This window comes from Schistocerca americana, chromosome 4, assembly GCF_021461395.2.
Source record: "Schistocerca americana isolate TAMUIC-IGC-003095 chromosome 4, iqSchAmer2.1, whole genome shotgun sequence".
NCBI classification, from domain to species: domain Eukaryota; kingdom Metazoa; phylum Arthropoda; class Insecta; order Orthoptera; family Acrididae; genus Schistocerca; species Schistocerca americana.
Genome location: NC_060122.1, coordinates 267,337,971 through 267,358,812, shown reverse-complemented (window position 1 = coordinate 267,358,812; position 20,842 = coordinate 267,337,971).

Sequence of the window (20,842 nt, the reverse complement as noted above, 5' to 3'; positions counted from 1 at the left end):
TTCATAGCATACGTAATTTTATCTGGAAAAATGTGCACAGTCTGATACGTAACGACAAGAAGAGCGACCTGCTAACCTTACCTTGCTGGGCATTTGCCAAGAAGAAATACGATAATCTTCAGTAAGTAGTCATGTGAATATAATTGCATAAGTGATCATAAAATTAGCAAATGGCATTATCGCATGTTACATCATAAAGTATCTTTATTCAATAAAAGGTTTGATGTTTGACCAGTGGTGGTTTCCTATCGATTTTCTGGTTCTCAAAGTTTCGACGTGTACAACATTGGGGTGAGGAATGCTGCGAATCCGATATGGTCCTACGTAAAGAAGTTCAAATTTACTGCACCTACTTTTTCCTTTATTAGATAAATGGTGTGTACGTACTAATATCTTCTGTCCAATGTGAAAGTCATGGCGTATACAAACCCGTTTTTGCTGTCTTCTCCGGCGCTCTGCGGCACGTTTGATGTTGTTCAGCGCAATGTCAAATATTTCATGGTGTCGTAGTCGACGAGATGTAGGAAAGTTTACTAATTCTTTAATTTTGTTATGTGGTTCAACATTTTTCAGTATAACAGACGGGGATAGCATAGTAGATTCATTTGGTATGGAATTAATTACATCCTGGAATGAGAGTATGTGTGTGTCCCAGTCAATATGTCTTTTATGGCAGTATATTCTACACAGTTTACCAATTTCTTTCATTAATCGTTCACAAGGGTTCGAAGAAGCATGGTACCTGGATATATAGATCGGAGAAATGTTTCTAGCTCGTAACATTCGTGTACATATAGCAGAACGAATATGTGGTCCATTGTCGGAAATTACTTTCATCACATGCCCTACATGAAATAGAAAATGTTTTACAAATGCTTTCGAAACAGTTTTAGCAGTAGCTTTGGGTAACGGAGTGAAGGTAACAAATATTGAAGTGAGTTCAACAGCGACAAAGATGTAGCAAAAACCTCTATTAGTTCTGGGAATCGGACCAAAAATGTCTACAGCGGCCATATGTCTCAATTTAACAGGTACAATGGGATATAGTGGAGGAATATGTGAAGTTGTGTCTGACTTAGCTTTCTGGCAGATTTTACATGACGCTAAAACTCGTCGTATACGTTTCTCCATGTTGGCAAAATAACAGTTCTGTCTCAGCATAAGAAAACATTTTCGTGCTCCGTAATGTGCGTAACTTAAATGAGTATACCAGATTAATTTGTTAACCAGCTCGTCAGGAATGCATAATAACCAATTGTTGCTGTCAGGATGAGAGCGGCGAAATAGAATGTCATTGTGTACAGTGTAATGGTTTCTAATCGTAACATTTTTCCTATCTTGCCAGAGGTGTTTAATCTCTTTCCACACGTTGTCTTTATTCGGCTCTTCTGCTATGTCCTGTAATGACGACGAAATAAAATTTTCAAATGCAACTTGCTGAATGTACATGACGCTGAAATTTGCTTTGCAGAAGTTGGTTGCGATGTCTTGCTGATTGTTGCTGAGAGAACGAGATAGTGCGTCTGCTATAACATTTTGTGTGCCGGGAATGTGAACTATTGTAAAATTAAATTCCTGTAAATAAAGCTTCCATCTGCTTAATCTGTCGTGAGTAAATTTAGCTGAAAGTAAAAATTGTATCGCCCTGTGGTCTGTGTAAACGGTGGTATGTCTGCCATAAAGAAAGTGCCGAAATCTCGTAAAAGCCCAAACAACAAATATCGTTTCCAGTTCTGTAACAGAATAATTTCGTTCTGCAAGTGACAGAATGCGACTTGCAAATGCGATGTTTTTAATTACTATAGACCCATCTTCTTCAATTTCCTGGAAAATATGTACTCCTAAAGCGGTGTTAGAACTGTCGGTGGCAATAGAAAAATTTCTGGTAAGGTCTGGGTGCGATAAAAGTGGTGCATTCAACAAAGCATGTTTCAGGTTCATAAATTCAGAATGTGCTTGCTTATCCCAGGACCAAACAGTGTTTTTACCTGTCAGTTGGCATAATCTAGGTGTGTCTAAAGCAGAGTGATGAATAAATTTACGAAAAAAGTTAATTAAACCCAAAAAGCTGCGTAGTTGTTTTTTCGTCGTAGGAACAGTAATGTCACGTAAAGCTTGAAGTTTTTCCGGATCAGGCGCAATGCCTTCTGTTGACATTACGTGTCCAAGAAATTTTATAGAAGTTTTACCAAAATGCGATTTACTGAGATTAACTGTGAGTCCTTGTGCACGAAAAGTTTGCAACAGTTGTTCTAGAATCAGATTGTGTTCAGTCCAGTTAGCTTCTGCAATAAGAATGTCGTCTACGTACGTTGTAATTCTGTCTTTAAGTTCTGTCGGAAGTATTGTGTTCAAACCGCGAATAAAAGCTGCAGAAGAAATAGTTAAACCGAACGGTAATTTGCAAAATTGATAACAGTCGCCAAAACAGAGAAATGCTGTGTACTTTCTACAGTTCGGATGGAGCTGAATTTGCCAAAATCCCGATTTCAGGTATGATGTAGAATAAATAGCAGTACCGTGAAATTTCTGTAGTAGTTCCTCTAGTGTCTGTGGTCGATCCGTTTCATCAATAATTATGTCATTGATGTGACGTGAATCAAGTACGAGGCGAAGTGAGCCATCCTTTTTCTTAACAATATGGAGCGGGTTTATGTACGGACTAACTGCCGGTTCAATAATTCCTTGGTCGAGCATCTCCTGCAATTCCTTCTTAACTTGTTCTCTATGGATATATGGAATGGGATAATGCTTGGCTTTAAATGTATCATGCTGTTTGACTTGAAATTCATACATAAAACCGGACATAGTACCAGGGACATTGTCAAAAACTGGAGCTTGCTGTAAAAGAATTTTGTGTAGTTGAGTGCGTTCGTCGTCTGTATTTGCACTGCTTTGTTTGACTTTATCAGAAATCATCTGTATTACGTCATAGTTAGTTTCGTCTGGAGTATTACAGTTATGTACGTACGTATCTGTGAACAATGTGGAATTACAGTCTATGCCACGTGATACCGAAATGACCTCTGTACAATTAATTGTTTGTTCTTCCGCAGATAAAGAGTGCCGAAATTCTATAGCCAATTGTACATTTTCATCCTTTAGCATTAAATAGGAGTTTTTAAAATCAATAACTGCGTCGTGTTGTACCAGAAAATTAGTACCTAAAATAACGTCTGTTGTCAATAAAGGAACAATCCAAAAATTTGAGTGAAAAGTATGACCTGCAATGCAAAATGATAAATGTGTGTGCAATTTAACGTCTATTCCTTTACTCGATACTGCTCCTTTCACTTTCGTTTTGCCTAATGGTAATGTAGGATAGGTATTCTCTTTGTTACATACATTGAAAGTTTCTTCATTTATTACTGACATAGGTGATCCGGAATCGATTACTGCTGAAAATTTCGATGATCCAATTTTAATTTCGATGACAGGGTGTGAAATGGTTTTTTGAACAACTGGTCTTTCCTGTAAAAGAGTGTCTCGGATGTCATCAAAAGTAATAACATTTTCGTGAACAACATTCTGCGTGTCTAAAGTAGTGCCTGTGTTACTGGAAGATGCGACCTGTACAGTATCTAATCAGATTCTATCTGACGTGTTATTATTTTCAGGACAATTCTGTGGCATTTCGACTATTTGTACGGTTCTGTTATTCCTTCCTGACGTATTACGTTCGGGATGATATCTACTATCTGGTTCATTCATGAGAATATGTTCCTGTCGATGATTTTGCTGTTCGTAAGATCGTCTGTAATTAAATGTACGTTGAAAATTGTGTTCATTATTTTTACGTCTGTCGTGATAGTCATTTCTATACGGCGCATTGCGATAGGAATTAAAATAGTGTCTTTTTTGTACGTACTGACTCCCTTATTACTGTGTGTTACCATTTGTTGTACCAGGGACTATACGACCGCGCGGCGAAACATTAAAGTTTGGTTGACCTTGTGCATTACATTGTTGGTTAGGTATACAAACCGGCTGACTTTCATGCTGTTGCGGTGGAAAACTTCTATTGTTACCAAAATGTCGTTCCTGCTGATAATTTTATCGATACTGATAATCAAAATTTTGTCTGCTATTAAAGTTCTGGTGGTTGTCGTTCCTAAAGCGTCTATTAGCTTTGCTATTGAAATTGCGTGGTTGATCGTAATTACTGTAAATTTGTTGGCCTTGGTTGTTACATGAAAAATTTTTGTTAACAAAGGAATAATCTGATTGCTGCACTTCTAAAATCTGCAGCAGATCCCTGAATGCCGAAATATTTTCTTTTTGCTGACCCGTTAAAAGTGACACTCCTAATGATCGTGGCAATTTAGAAATACATAATTGAATGAGTGCAGATTCACTGTATGGTTCACTTAGGTACTGGTTTTGTTGGTGCTCAAAAGATTGCGTGACACTGGGAAAATTTGAGTTCTCATAATTCGGCAAACTTATTAATTGATCCTTAATTCCGCGCTGTGTCTTCTTCGACCAATACGCTGACAGAAAAGCATTCTGAAATTCTTCTACTGAATAACATTGTCTTGCCATCGGTCTCATACGAGTTGCCAGTTCACCTTCCAAAAAACTACAAATAAATTCAAGCTTATGTGTTACAGGCTAAGTCGGTGGAAAAGCAAAGCTAAATTGTTGTATCCAGTCCAGAGGGTGAATCTGTGTTCTGTCATTTTTAAATACTTTAAATTTTCTCACTGATAGAAAATGTTTGTAATCAAAATTATCATCTCTGTATGACGGAACAGGTTCAGGATTGTATGGGAATCTGTTTGACTGTGACTGTTCTGAATCTAACTCACGTACTCTCTGTAGATTACCTAAATTATATGCGCTGTGTGAGTCTGAAAAATGTTCGCAAAGTGGCGTCTGCTTTTATGTGTTATTAACTGAAATATTTTTCATCTCTGTTACTTCTTGCTGTAAACTTGACAATTTTCTACGCAATGTGTTATTAGACGAATCGATCTCATTGATTGTCTGCTGTAAATTTTGGGATTCAGGTGTTTGGTTAAACAAAATCGGTGCAGTATCGTCTGATTTGCTGTCATTATTACTTTCAATAATATCAATACGACTGGCCAATTCATCACATTTTTCAGTCAGTATTTTTACATGATCATCGGTTTTAGTGTCAGAGGCATTAATCTGTTTTTGCATTTTACGTGTGGTTTCGTTGAGTTTTTTAACGTCAGCTTTGATGTCATCGGAATCCTGTGTTAGTTCTAATTGTTCGAGTCTGTCGGTCACTGTTTGAATATCTACTGTGTGTGTATCTGTTTTTGATTTAAGATCAGAAATTTCATCACGTAATTCGGTGTTCAACTGTTTGATGGTATTAATTTTGTCCGATACTGTAGCAATATTGTTGTCTACGTATGTTTTTTCCTTCGCAAACATTTTACGTTTATCTGCTTGTCTCTGTGCAGTGATTGTTTCCATTACTTGTCGTTTTACTTTATTCTGTTCCTGTATAAATTTACGGAAACGCGTATCACTGTTTTGTAGGTGTTGATTAAAACGTTCGTCAATTTGAGTGTTCTGTTGGTCGAATTTCGCGTCTATCTTTGCATCCATTGTGCGCGAAAGTTCTGCTGTCATTAGTTTAAACTCGTCGCGTAATTGTGCAGCTTTTTCAGAGCATTGTTTACCGACTGTACTAATTTCGTCTCTGAGTGATTCTGTTGCGGTTGTTTGCATATCTCTTAATTCTTGAGCAACAGATCTAATTTCTTCGCTACTTTTCATAGCACAAACCTCAATTTCCTCGCGTAGTTGTTCCTTAGTATCATGACACTGCGCGGCAGCGGCTCTAATCTGTTCACTAAGCTGTCTGGAATTGTTGTCTAATTTTTCATTAAGTTGTTGTTTGAGATCTTCACTAAATTGTTTGAGATTGTTGTCTTGTTTTTCATTAATTTCATTAAGTTGTCTCAAACTTTCCTTAACTTGTTTGTTATCTTCTTTAAGTTGTTTGAAATTTTCAGTAAATTGTTGTAGCAATCTTGCCATAATTTGTTCCAAGTCAAAATTAGTATTTCTATTCTCTGTGCTGTTTAGTGGTGTACCTGCAATTGTCACGTTTTGTGTGAGCATTTGGTCATTCTGCGATTCACAAAAAGGTTTGCTTTTCGGATGTGTACTGTTAGACACTACCTCGGAATTAAATAAATCCGACGCATTCTGATTACACTGTTTGGTTTCATTAGTGAAATCTGCCTCTTCATTACGTAAATCTTGCAAACCGGTTGTGTTAAGCTGGGCAGCGCTCACTGCAACAGAACGCCACGCGTCATCAATTGTCGTCAAATTAACAGAGGACACAACTGAATTCGTCTGTTCATCACTAGGATGATTGTCAGTAAACGGTGGATTGTCATCATTATATTGCGTATCGCAAGTACTATCGGTGAAGTTATTTAATTCGGTTATTTCATTCATTATACTTCGCGATGTACTATTAATAGTTTTTCGCGGCATTTTTACACAAGTCACAATTATTTGACAATGAAACAAAGACAATACAAAATGCAACAAACAAAAATACAACAAAGAGCAACAAATTGCCGATGACCTGTGGGAGAAAGTCACAAAATTAGTAAAAGCGTTGCGCCAAATGCTAATTAGATTTTAGTAAATAAGAGCAAATATCTGGCTACTTTTCAGAAGATTCTCAAAGAAATACGATCCTGGTCCGGATGTCGCCAAGTGTAACCTCCCCGTGAAAATATGAAAGTCAATGTTAAGTGAAATTGTAACCTCTCAGCAAGAATATAAAGTCAATGTTAGGTGAAATGTTGTCTTCCCTCAAGACTGCATAATTAAAAATGAGCCAAGCGTAACCTCCTTGCAAAATTAAAGAATAAAAATGTGCAAAAATGTTAAGTCCCCACAAAATTAACGTTAAGATGAACCTGATAAATTTTATAAGGGCAGCTGCGCTGACCTTCGGCCTTGTGCAATAATTAAACCTGAACACCAAAACCAAAATTCTTACCTCAGTAAAACTGCATCTATATCTGCTCTTATTTTTCGGCACAGCTCCGTGCAATGCTGGCCCTTGTTTAATTTTGATTCTTGGAGGGAATGCATAGGAAATATTATTTAACTTGAAATGAATCTTTTCCTTTAAAAAGGTTACTTTGTAGAAAAATTATTATTGGGGCAATTCTTGAACAAATTAATTACAGTTAACATATCTTATTAGCTGAGCGCAATGCTGCTTCATTACCTTCGATAACAATATACCTGTGACCAGAGATGTAAGGAGAGCACGCCGCCGACCCATGTCGACGCCCGCTCAGTACAACCGTCCACTCGCTACTAGTGCTGCCGACTGAGTGCAACTCGCAACTGACTACTCGCTCTGCCGACTCCTCACACACTACTTCCGACTGAGTCCAACCCGCAGCTGAACACTCGCGCGGTCAAGCGCAGACTAGCAACGATAAATAACTCTCTGGTCAGAGATTCTGTCATGCCTCGCCATCGCTGTTATTGAATACACTGAATACATATGTGTTTCAAGGTTTTGCACAACTCCAGAGTATCAACATCGGCGGGTATGATTTTGACTTGGGGAGAAGTCACGTTATTACGATAGTTAGGCACGGTTGCGTAACTCATGGCGTCATGTTGTGGGGAGTCATCGGGTATCACCTTCAGGCCACGGCTGGTAGTGAGTATCGCAACTCTGATGTCACAGCGACGTGTCACAGATATCCTGCGTCCACATGTGCCACTTCTCGTGCGACAGTACAGTGGTACAATTTTTCAACAGAACAGTGCTCATCAAGCGTCTCTGTGAACTGTCTGCGTTGTGATGAGGTACTCTCGTGAACAGCGAGATTTCGTGATATATCTCAGATATACAGAGTTCGGAAATTAAATCCGTCCCAATGCCAGCATCCAGGGTATCAAAGAAAGGTATTGGGCCAGCTTGCCTTAATGGGGGATACCACGCATTTATGACACCCTTTCCAACAGAATTAACGCACTGGACTCACATTGAGAATGAAGGTGGATCAAACCCGCGTCCAGCCGTCTAGATATAAATTATCCGTGACTTCCCCAAATCATTTAAGGCAAATGCCTTGATGCTACCTACGAAAGGGCATAGCTGGTTTTCTTCTCCATCCTTACTTCAACCGAGTTTGTTCTGAGTCTCTGATGACCTCACTGTCGACGGGACGTTCATATGGTTCAAATGGCTCTGAGCACTATAGGACTTAACATCTGAGGTTATCAGTCCCCTAGAACTTAGAACTACTTAAAACTAACTAACATAAGAACTTCACACACATCCATGCCCGAGGCAGGATTCGAACCTGCGATCGTAGCGATCACGCGGTTCCAGACTGAAGCGCCTAGAACCGCTCGATCACAGCGGCCGGCACGACGGGACGTTAAACAATAATCCACCCCCATCCAACACTCTAGAATAATACATGCATCCAAGTCAGAGAGGGTGCAAATTCATACTGATAAGTGGACTCATACTGGCAATTTATTTGCAAATCTGACGCGATATTGAGACCGCTGAAGCAACAACACATATCCTCCTATGAAATTACATTTCGTTCCCGCTTGTCCTTCTGTGTGGTTTTCGCTTTGTCGGGCTGTGTATTTGAATAATCAAGATTTTAGCAGTATTCTGGAGATTACATTAGGTTACCATTTCATCCTTGAGTTTCGTATCTATATAAGAATCCTCGGATTTGAAGCCTTTTGATATGCGCTGCCTACCGAATATGTACTCAATCACACTACACTGCCTTTTGAGCATGACGATCATCAATACATATTGTTAATGCGACATTTAATTTTTCAAAAAAATGTGTGTATATTGGTTGTCTTCATGATTGACTTCACAGTTGATATTTACTGATTGTGTTTGAAGTTATGTCAGATTATTCATTCTGAACATCATATAAAACGCTGTAAAAAGTTACCTTTCTTCACTTTAAAGCTGTCTTACAATCTCGATCTGGTAAAGAAATACGGCAGAATAATATAGATATGTTGGGTAGTAAAGGCTGATACAGAGGGAGAGAAACCTTAGGCCTAGGACGGCTTCACAAACACACACGTCTGTGAGAAATTATTTGTTTACATATTCATCGGCGCATCAATCTTCAGGACAGCTCGTTAATTTTCGGCTGATGGATTCCTTTTGTGCTGCTTCGGGGACGTTAAGTACTCCGGGCTCCCCTCGGCGAGTTTCCCTCGCAAAAGGCGAATTCCTCCCAACTTTATAATTCTTTTTGTGAAAGCGCCCTCCATTAATCCGTCGTATTGATTTGTTGTTAGTGTGATTCTGGAACCCAGCTCAACCCTCGGTTTACAGAGAGTGTTTGCGGGGCAAAGAAAATGTAAAGCTATGAAGAGAAGCCGTTATCCAACGGACGGAAATTGGTCTGAGCCTTTTTTTCCAGCGTAACCAGAAAACTTTTCAGGAGTTTTCGGGCAGTACATTAGTACATACACTTAAGACGGGAAGCTGTATATCACATCCAACGATAATTCATGCAAGTGTTATTAACGGGGTAATGCAGCGAAATCATAACTGCAGCCCAGATCTCTAAGTAGAATGAGTGTTGTTCTTCACACTTTTGAATGCAATAAGACATCCCTGCGTTTTGCTTACATTCCCGAGTGCAGGTTAATTTTAGAAATTTAATTTTTAAATTTCCCTATTATTCATTCTTGTAAGTTTTCACCTTATAAAAGCAACTAAGTAGTTCCAAGATCGTTGTCATTTAGAGTAAAGTCTTTTTTAATTATATTACTTCATTTTCATATTGTTCTATTAACCAATGTAGCAAGTGGCCACCATCAGTTTTTGTAATAATAAAATGCTTCCGTGTAAGTGACCACATAGCACAGTTTTATAGACTAATTGGAGGAACGACATGATAAGTAACACTTTCAAGTGTTAGAACTTAATTCATTAACAATTTCAGCCCACATAAGCACTATCGGGAACAGAAGTTGAAATTAAGATTCTTGTGTCAGCAGTAGTAAAATCCTCCTACTCACTTTATAAATGAACTGAGATTATAAAAGTTTGGAACACAAGTAAAATTCCCTAAAATAAGCCAATCTTTGTGCAAAATTTCCTAGCCAAGACATAAGCGTTAACGCTTGTAACGTTACTGTCACATGTCTCTATGAGATATTAATTCATTTTCTGCAGATATTTTGCAGTTTTTTTAGTGAGAATACTGGAATGGTGTGCTTGGAAAGGCAGCCTGGCGTGATGTGATACATTTCTATATCTTCTTTGTCGTCAGAGGGCAGTCTGTGAATCTCATTAGGTGAAGTGGGCCTCCTCTGCGGATATGTGCAGTTTTGCGGAAGTAAGGAAGCTACCTGGTCCACGACTGCTGGAAAATGGACAGTCACCTGAACCAACTGTGCTCAATGAAAGCTGAGGCTGCCCCTACAGCCCCCCAGAGAATAACTGAGGATGGCATTTTTGCCTTTCTGCATTTATTTCTAAGAGCCAGACACTGCGACACCACCTGTCTAATAGGCAGAGTCAGTTGCGTTCACTCCTAAAATTTGGTTCAGCCAACAGTACTGTGTCACTCTGTTCAGTGTTCTTGGTGTGTAAGGTTGATCAAACATAAAGACATTCTACTGGCCTAGTAGGGACTTTGTGTGTAAAAACGTCCGTCTCTTATGCAAAGGAGGGAAGTTGTATGATTTTCTCTTGTTTGACACCAGTCACCCGTAGCAAGGGAAGCACAAACCATCAGAGTAGCTCATAATACGGCACGAAAATGAGACGAGACTAGAATGCCCTCTCCCTCTTGACCGGGACGCATAAATACATGACTTGGTCTGTTAACGACTGATTGGTCCGGAAACATTGTCTCCAAAAGGTATGGCCTAGCAGACGTACCTTCACTTTAGCAGTCCAAGACTGCGATACGTTAAGCAATCGAAACCAAGCGTCCAGAATGTCTTTGCAGAAGACTTCGACTCAGAATTTGCGCAAGAATAAATACCTTGACAGCTGACATTTTAACGAAAGACTTTTAATATATCATTGCCACATGATCGTTGTAGTCCACATTCACATTGTGTTACATTAACCCTGTGTAAACAATTTTCTATTAGTGTTGAAGGTATAAAAGATTACAAAGGGACTCTAACAAGCCTGTAACCGTGTAGGAGCAGCGGATGAGGCCATCTCATTCCTTATGCTGACAGGATAGAATAAAGTCCAGTGTCTTGCTAAATTCGAGTCCGTGAACAGTGTTCAACGCGAATATCTTCGCATGTGCAACGAAGAGCCACAAAATAGCAATAACATTATTTGATAGGATAAGCAGTTAAAGGATACTGGTAGATAGCCTGACAAACATCGTTCTGGAAGGCCTTCGGTAAGTGACGAGTCTGTAGAAGCTATACGATTGCACGCTATCGAACTGACTGATACACACAAACGTTTCGAAACAGTTACAGTTATGCTTAATAGTGTGTTTAGCTATGAGGTCACGTTTAACGTCTGTGATCTTGTCATCACTGTTCATGGCCTTTTGAAAATTTTCGTGCCTACTTTGACTACCAAGTGACACCTTCTAAGGTGGACGTATGGTGTACCCTTGTGCATGATGAAATTGTAGGTCCATTTTTCCTACTTTTTTTCTTTGAAGAGTAGACTGTGATGTCTAACAACTACCTTGACATGTTGCTACAATTTCCAGAAGGTATCGTCTTACAAAATGACGACGCTCCCTCACACTACGCCAAAAGTGTTCGCGAATTTCTGATTCAAAATTTCCCCAGCGGTGGATAGGGAGGGGTGATTTTAAGTCATGGCGACCACGATCCCAGAATCTACCACCATTAGACTTTTACTTTTAGGGTTATGTAAAGCAACGTGTGTACGGTGAACGTATACAACGACATTACTTTTTTAAATCGAGGATTAGAGACGCTGTTCGCCCTGTTACATCAAGTGACCTTATATGCGTGTGGGAAGAACTAGAATATGGTTTGCGTATGTGTAGGGCAACAAATGGAAGCCACGTCTAACCACATCGAACTGTGCTGCACACGTTTGCATACTTGAGAGACTTTTTCATTTCCATCTAGTTTCACATTGGACCTTTTTTCATTGATTTTCTGTTTTCGATTAAAGTTGCACCATGACTTTACGAACGCACTGTACACCACAGTTGCTGAGTACTGCTTATCAAAAATATTTTATACAAGAGTACATCAAAAAGAATCTGCATAACATTTTCTAATTTATTACAATGTTTAAAAGTAGTGACATCATTTATCAACATAGTCAGGCCGTTTATCACTAAGCTTGATCATCGTTTCATTAACTTTCCATTACCCGAGAAAAAATGTTTTTCGGTTGAGCAGCAGGCAGCTTATGTACCTTTTCCTTCACCTCTTCGTCGAGGAATAATCTATGGCCCCTTACATCAACTTTAAATGTGCCAGACCAACGGGGCAATATTATGTTTGTACGCAGGACGCTCTAATGTTTCAGGAGCGATGTTCTGAAGAGTCTGAGGGGCGTGGGTGATGTTATGGGGACGCGCGTTGATGTACCAAAAATTAAAACCATTTACAATAGACATTGACATGCTACTCGTTGCATCATTCTGACTTCATTTGTTTACTATTGGCCCTTTTTCTGGTGATGCACCAGAACTGACCATGCACGTCCAGGAAACTATGGGCATCATTATTGCTGCAGAGGACTGGCTTCTGAGTTTAATTTCAGCTGGTGATCCGGGGTGTTTCCATTCCATGCTCTGGCGTTCGCACTCGGGTGCAAAATGCTCGACCCACATTTAATCTCCAGTGATGGGTCGAGGATCTCTAGTCGGTAATAAGTGGGACTTGCGACTGCTACAATGCAAGTGGAAAACTGTGTAGGAAAAATCTTGCTTCCAATGCTCTATCTGAGAGCGTGCGCGCATCATGGTACAAGGTCGTACGTCGCACTGTTCCTACAACCTGCAAAATCTGTTCAATTCACCTAGTCTTATCATGTGACTGAGACATGTGTGCGGAAGAGGACGCAACTGAAAAACGTTCTGTGTCCCGTAAATTTTGTGTAATCTGAGACACCGCAAGAGACATGGTGTGTTTTTTAAACAGAGTCACTATGCAACGTATCACAGTGTCAGATGACGTCATACCACAGTGGAACCCGAACCCTAAAAGAAAGAAAAATGCCACGACCTGTATATTTGGAGATAAAATTAACGCAGTATTCTCCCTAAAAACGTCTGATTAATCGAATTTATTGGAATATTTGTTGAATGAACACTGTAAGGAACAAATACTGAAGAAATATAGAGAAACTTTTTCAAATTTACTGAAAATAACATTGAACAGAGAATGTGGTAAAATGGGGCTCTAACTTATTTGTTAAACTTCTTATATTCTTCTTTGCCTACTTTTATGTGATTTCCCGATCTACTGTGATGTATGGAGTCTTTATTTACTTTTCTATGCCCCATGTGCTGATTTTTTTTAGTTATGTGGCGCTTTATTAGAAGCGCACAGACAGAGAAATAGGCACATGCTACATATCTCAAGCGTGTTCAGGACTTGCTTGATGTGATACACATTTCAATACACGTCTCATAATGTACTGGGGATAGGCTGCTAGTCTACTGAACGAAACTGCCTAACCCTGGACCTCCAAAAGAGGTAGAAGGAACATCTATTTCCTATGTTCAGGGTACATTTTATTTCCAAGCAGGATGTAAAATATGGAGGTCAGTATTTACTTCGATGTCATCGAGAATGACATTATACGTTATTTATTATTACATATTTCCTTCAGGCGGTTTTGATTTAGAAGACGATTACTTTGTTATCCACGGAAAAAATTTTCGGCGAAATGCTTCGAAAACGATTGTTATTTGCGTACAGCGTGCAGTAGATCTTTCATTTTTCAATCTTACAACCAAACAACAATCTAGGCATTAATCTCTTATGACAGACTATTAATTCGACCATCTGCTGACAAATGTGTTCTGTTCTTCGTCCTGTTATTTTGAATTTAGGAGAACAACACGTCAAGATATTCGTATATAAATTTCGATTACGGAGAAATAAACTTTCTGTTCTTGCTACACCTCATGAAGTTTTCAAGTTTAAAATGGAAATCTAGTTACGACACATGGGCTCCGAGGAACATTTACAATTTCATTTCGTAACATCTATTTCTTTCTTACGTTCGTTATTGTTGTAAATGACAGAAGATTATGAATCACCTATTGTCGGAAGGCGCTAAAAAAAAGGTTGGTTGGGAAAAAGTTTCATCCTTATTAACACGATCGTCCAATAGCTGCTGACAGATTAATACACTAATGCGCTCATGCTCTTCAGTGAGTTGGTTTGGGACTCATTGTTCATCTACGAAAATTGACCATGTCATGGATGATGTCACCTGCGCAACGATGATTAATAAACATTTGGTTCACCACTTCATTCGCAGTCACTCATCGGTTATTCAAAATCAAGACACGAACTTGCTCGGTGTCGGCGTCAATAGTTGCGGCGTCTGTACTCCCTGCTCCTTCAACGTTCTTCAAGCGTCTTCGGCAGCTTTTGAACTGTTCAGTCCACTGGTAAACATTTCGCATTGTCCCGTCGTTTGCTATAGATTTCAGCTCTCGGTACGCCTAAAGATCACAGAAAAAGGATTACCGAACGCTGTCCTCCAGCGGCGTAGCCTTGTCTGTTTTGCGAGAGGTACCCTCGTAGACGAGTGTTACGACCGTTGCTACAACTACCCTTCAACAGTGCGATGTATTTAAATTTGTAGATCAACGTTTTGGCTGCTGTTGCAAGAGCCGAAACATTGGTCTGCAAAACAACATGGCAACGCAGTCGCATAATCGGAAGCACTTTACTTAAAAAGGACAATCCTTGGCTTTACAACTGCATGAGATAATAGGTCATCGTTACTCTGCGTAAGTTGGCTGTAGAAATATTTGTATCATATGGCAGACGGCGCATTCACTCATACGAACAAATATCGGGACAGTACACAAAACACAGTGAAAAATCGCTCGAAGAAAATGAAGTAAAAATTCCATTCCTTTCTTTTTAGCTGTGTAAAGTCGTGAAATTATACCTGGTCCGCGGTGAACGCACTCCATGCTTTCCAACGTATTCTGTGTTTCTACACAATGTGTCATCACCTCTGAGAGTGAAGTAACCGTATGCGAGGAGATCAGAATTAGCTTTCTACACTGTTGTCTTTCGATACAGCTTCTGATAAGAAACTTGGGTCCAAAGCGGGGAAATTGCAGATCTGATCCTAGAAATGTCTGAACTGTAGCCAGAATTCCAATATCATACCAATGAACCGTTACCACGCGGTTTTGTGCAACAAATATTAAAAACGCTTCGATGGTAACAAACGATGTACTTAAACCTATTGCGTATTCATAGCGATGTTAAGCTCGCACTCTAAACAGATTCTATACATGTGGAAACATGTGAATGTACGCAGTTAATTTTAAGAATTCGTAGTGGTACCTGGCCAATAGGTCGTCGGACGTAGATTGCTTTACAGAAATATGAAAATAATATTCGTTGTTTGAAGTTTCATAGGAGTTTCCAGAACATAAACGCTCGGTCTATGATTAAAGTGAAGTGTAATAACGTAATAAAAATGCCAGTCTTTCTATATGTGATGTACCGGTCTGTAATGAACTCATAGCTGAAGGGACGTTGTCCTGCTATACCTTTCTTCGTTACGTTTTGTTCCCAGTAACGTTTCTATATGGAGCTATACTCCAAGTTTAGACAAGCCGTAATTCTTACGGGCAACTACGATTACTCTTTCGTAATAAAAACGGTCTCCACATTTCTTCCTTTTATATCCACCTCTGCTATTTCTGTCACTGCAATTACGCTCTCGTGTCCCGTTTTACTGATGACATCTCCGTCAGACGTTTAAGCTGCTGCGCTGAGGCACAAATAGTTACCGTTTTACTCGGGTGGACGTCAATAGCCCCAATATTTAACTTAGGACAGGTTATTCTCTGTCCGTCACAACTAGAAATTAGTGTCGTCTAAAACAGCTAACGTCTTGGGACTATCTTCCCCACGTTGGTATCACTACAGCCACTTCACTCAAGCTGACCGACATAGCGTAATATGTCACATCTATCAAGGGGGCCATGAATGGTTAGCTGTGCAGTGATGCCGTCATAAATAAGTGAAATAAAACTAAATAAGGTTAATTCCAATTCGATATTCGAATAAAACAATGCATTGCTTCTCAAAAATGTTAGATGTCAGCTATTGACATTGACAAGAAAATTACCTGAAAGGGCTTTGCTACGTCACTCCCTGAGACGAATAGCTTCTAAACGATAAGAAGAAAAATTAAACCACGCAGCAAATTCGAGCTCAGCAAATGGAGGACGTGGGGAATGATAGACCTGTAGGAGGACAATAACAATACTCCTTTGCTGGGTACGGAGATGACGTTGATGCCATTGCTTCTTTTTTCATACTGACACATGATTTAGGCAGAGTGAGTTATCAGTTTAGTCTTCAGAATAGCTACGATCATACTGTTTTCTAAATTCGTCCTTTTGTGTATTTCAGTCAAGTGGATCCAACTGGAATACTGTGCTTCAGATATTTTAACGCAAATGGAAATTCTTCCAAAGGCTCCATTTATAAGCAGTCTACTCCATTTCCGACTTTTAAGGAACGCAGAATTAATTCAAATTCATCATATTTCTTCTAATGATCATTTAGGTGAAAGAAATACCAAAACCATAACCACAGGTAAAACCTCAAGAAAATGCACACTACGCGATTTAACGATAGAGTGTTAAGGATACGCGAAATAACTCTTTATGGAACAAGAATGGTCCATTTTAAATGAAGAATTAAGTATGAGAAAGACTTACGATAGATGTCGTCCTCCTGTACTGAATTTTTGTTTATCTAAACGTCCATCCTAAGATTCAAAGACCTCTGGAACTAGACATACAAATGCCGTGATAATAATGAAAGATCACATTTAAAACATCTGTAGATAAGACAAACGTGAAAATGAAAAATCTGAGAAACACGACATCAGAATTGAGGGCTATGTAGTAGCCTATGTGGAGGAATTCTTCTACCTGAGAAATAAAGTAACATGTGACGGACGAAGCAAAGGCGACATAAAAAGCAGTCCAAAGGGCAAAAGGTCAATACTTGCAACAAGTCTAGTATTACCAACTTAAGAAACAAATTTTTAGGAAAATGATTCTGGAAAGCAGTATTCTAAAGAAGTAAATCATTGACAATAGTAAAATCAGAGGAAGAGAAAGTAAGCGTTTCAAGTGGAGTTTTACAGCATGATGTTCTTCACAAAACAGGCAGAGAAAGGAATACTCGTAAAAAGTTATTTGGGTGGGTGGTTGGGGGTGAGGAGTGGGGGGTGGGGGGGATTTGATGAAGGTAAATGTGTTAATACATCAGCGATAATATTGAAAATACTAGAGGGCGTAGTAGAGGACGAAAACTGTGTGGGAGGACAAAGATTAAGATACTGTGGTGCAGTAAATGGTGGAAGTGAACAGTGGCAACACAGAAGGAAACAGCACACAGTTTTTCAAATGGCACTAGAGCCTTAATACAATAATACAATACACTATGAGATATTTACCCCAGGAATTAATCAGTTTTCCAAAGGAGACACGGATACATATACGAAAATAACAAAGCACTAACCTAAGATAATAGCACAAAGTACAAAGTACGAACAACAAAGTGCTTCTAATATCAAAAACTTTACAATAAATGGGGCAACAATTAAACTACGAAAATAATTACTCTTACAACAACGGCCGAACACGAGGATGTCTAATAAGAGTTCTTAGCCTAGTACCTAATCATAAAATGTACTCCACCAGCTTTAGTAAACACTAGAAAGACATCACAAATAGACGAACATTAACCTTGTTCACATCCTTTAGCAAGGAAGACAAAGCAAAGTATCAGGAGGAACAGACGATTCGTTCAAAGTATAATTCAATGAAACAGAGTTGTGCCCAAAAGTGACCTCGCTGTGTTTCAGAAACGAAATCTCTTTAGTGACTTTAGGCCAGCATTGACTCAACAATATAGCATTACTCAACAGCAACAAACTCACTTCTAACACTTGTAGTGGTGAACAGTCTAGACCAAGAATTTGCTTGGTGTCAGCTAGGCCGTCTCCTTGACGTGTGAAGACAAATACGTACTATCTGCTGCTCCAGCTAGAAAGGTACCCTATCGTGACAGCAAGCCACAATCAACATCAGCTATCAGTACATGCTGTTGACTTGCTACACTGACCCGCTTCCTGCTTCGTCGTCAGGCGGCTGCCCCTGAGCTCCAACAAGTTTGCATTCACTGTCCAAGTGCCTCCTCGCTCTGATGACGACCAAGGCTGATGACGTCCTTCATCTCCAAAGGGCCATTATAGCTAGCCAACCCCTGTGCCAGACATGCTGGTACGTTCTATCAACGAGCTCTGTCAGCACACAACGTCATGCACAGCACTTGCCCACCACCGTCCACGACAGCCCGACACTGACACCAAGTACCTAGCCCGCATCTCGTGGTCGTGCGGTAGCGTTCTCGCTTACCACGTACAGGTTCCCTGGTTCGATTCCCGGCGGGGTCAGGGATTTTCTCTGCCTCGTGATGGCTGGGTGCTGTGTGCTGTCCTTAGGTTAGTTAGGTTTAAGTAGTTCTAAGTTCTAGGGGACTGATGACCATAGATGTTAAGTCCCATAGTGCTCAGAGCTATTTGAACCAAGTACCTATGGCCAGTTCCGTTACATCGTGAGACTCCCAATAGTTCTGACAGGACACTGCTTCTCACCTCTTAGTGACGCTGTGACCGCCAAAATTACGGAAAAGGAGCACATGAGCAGTGCTGGGTGAACAGTTGCGTGTGGTGGGAAATTAATTGTGCAACACAAGTAACTGCATGTAGGTGATAATTCAAGCCGAAGAGATGGTCAAAATGGTCAGAAGGGAAGAACTAATGGTGGGCTGCGTCAAAACATCGGAAGAATGATAAAGTTCTCCATGCTACTGTATCCTGTTCAGGCCTCTCAATCTCCCAATAACTACGGCAACCTACATTCTTCAGAGTCTGCTTTCTGTACTCATCTCCTGGTCTCCCATTACAATTTTTGCCCCTCACAGTTCCCTCCAATACTAAACTGGTAATCCCTTAATATCTCAGAATGAGTCCTATCATTCGATCCCTTCTTTACTGAAGTTGTGCCGAAAATTTCTTGCTATTACAATTCTATTCATTACGTCCTCATTAGTTACGTGATCTACCCATATAATCTTCAGCATTCTTCTGTAGCACCACATTCCAAAAGGTATGTTCTCCTTACGTCTGAAAGATCTGTCGTCCATACAAGGTCACGCTTCAGACTAATACCTTCAGAAAAGACTTCCTAATTCTTAAATCTATTATCGATGTTAACAAATTTCTCTTCCTTAGGATACGCTTTTCTTACGAATGTCAGTCTACATTTTGTGTCTTCTTTGCTTTGTATATCATCAGTTATTTTGCAGCCGAAATAACGAAACTTATCTACTACTTTTAATATCTCGTTTCCTTATCTAATTCCCTCAGCACCACGTGATTTAATTCTGCTTCATGTCATTAACCTTGTTTTGCTTTTCCGGCGTTCTTCTTATATCTGTACATTCCCTTCAACTGCTTTGCTATCTCTATTAAACTGCAATGTCACCAGCAAACCTGAAGGTTTTTATTTCTTCTCCATGATCTTTAATTGATGCATCAAATTTTCTTTCCTTTACTGTTTGCTCAATGTACAGACTGGATAACATCGGGCATAGGTTACAGCCCTGCCTTACTCCCTTCTCCACCACTGCTTCCCCAATCATGGCCCTCAATACTTATAACTCCCATCTGTTTTCCGCGCAAGTTGTTCAGAGCCTTTGGCTCCCTGTAAGGAAATTTGTGGTAAGGTCTTATAGGACCAAAGAGCTTAGTTCATCGGTTCTGAGCTTACACACTACTTAATCTAGATTAAACTAACTTACGCTACGGACCCCATGCCGGATGGGCGACTCGAACCTCCTATGGGGGGAGCCGCCCGAACCGTACGAACTAGACCGTGCGCTCCCTATATTTTACCCTGTTACCTTCAGAATTTCAAAGAGACTGTTTCACTGTCAAAAATTTTCTGCAAGTCCACAAATGCTAGAAATGTAGGTCTGCCTTTCATAAATCTAAGATAGATCAGAGGGTCAGTATTGTCTCGTGTGTTCCTAAATTTCTCCGGAATCCAAACTGATCTTCTCCGAGCTGGGCTTCTACAAGTTTTTCTATTCTTTTGAAGTAATTCGTATTACTGTTTTGCAACCGTGACTTATTAAACCGGTAATTCGGTAATTTTCGCACCTGTCAGCATCAGAGTGACTCATTTAAACAAGAATTTAGCCGCGCGGGGTAGCCGCGTGGTCTGGGGCATCTTGTCACGGTCCGCTCGGCTTTCCCCGTCGGACGTTCGAGTCCTCCCTCGGGCGTGGGTATGTGTGTGTGTCGTCCTTAGCTTAAGTTAGTTTAAGCTAGATTAAGTAGTGTATAAGCTTAGGGACCGATGACCTTCTCAGATTGGTCCCATAAAATCTTATCATAAATTTCCAAATTTCAAAAAAGTATTTACATATGTGGGCACTGATGATGCCCTCCTCACCCAGCAAAGGAAATAACGTGAACTATACAAAAGTCTGCTGACCAATATTCACAACACACATAAAAAAAATCAGATTGTCACAGAGAAAGGACGAGAAGAAT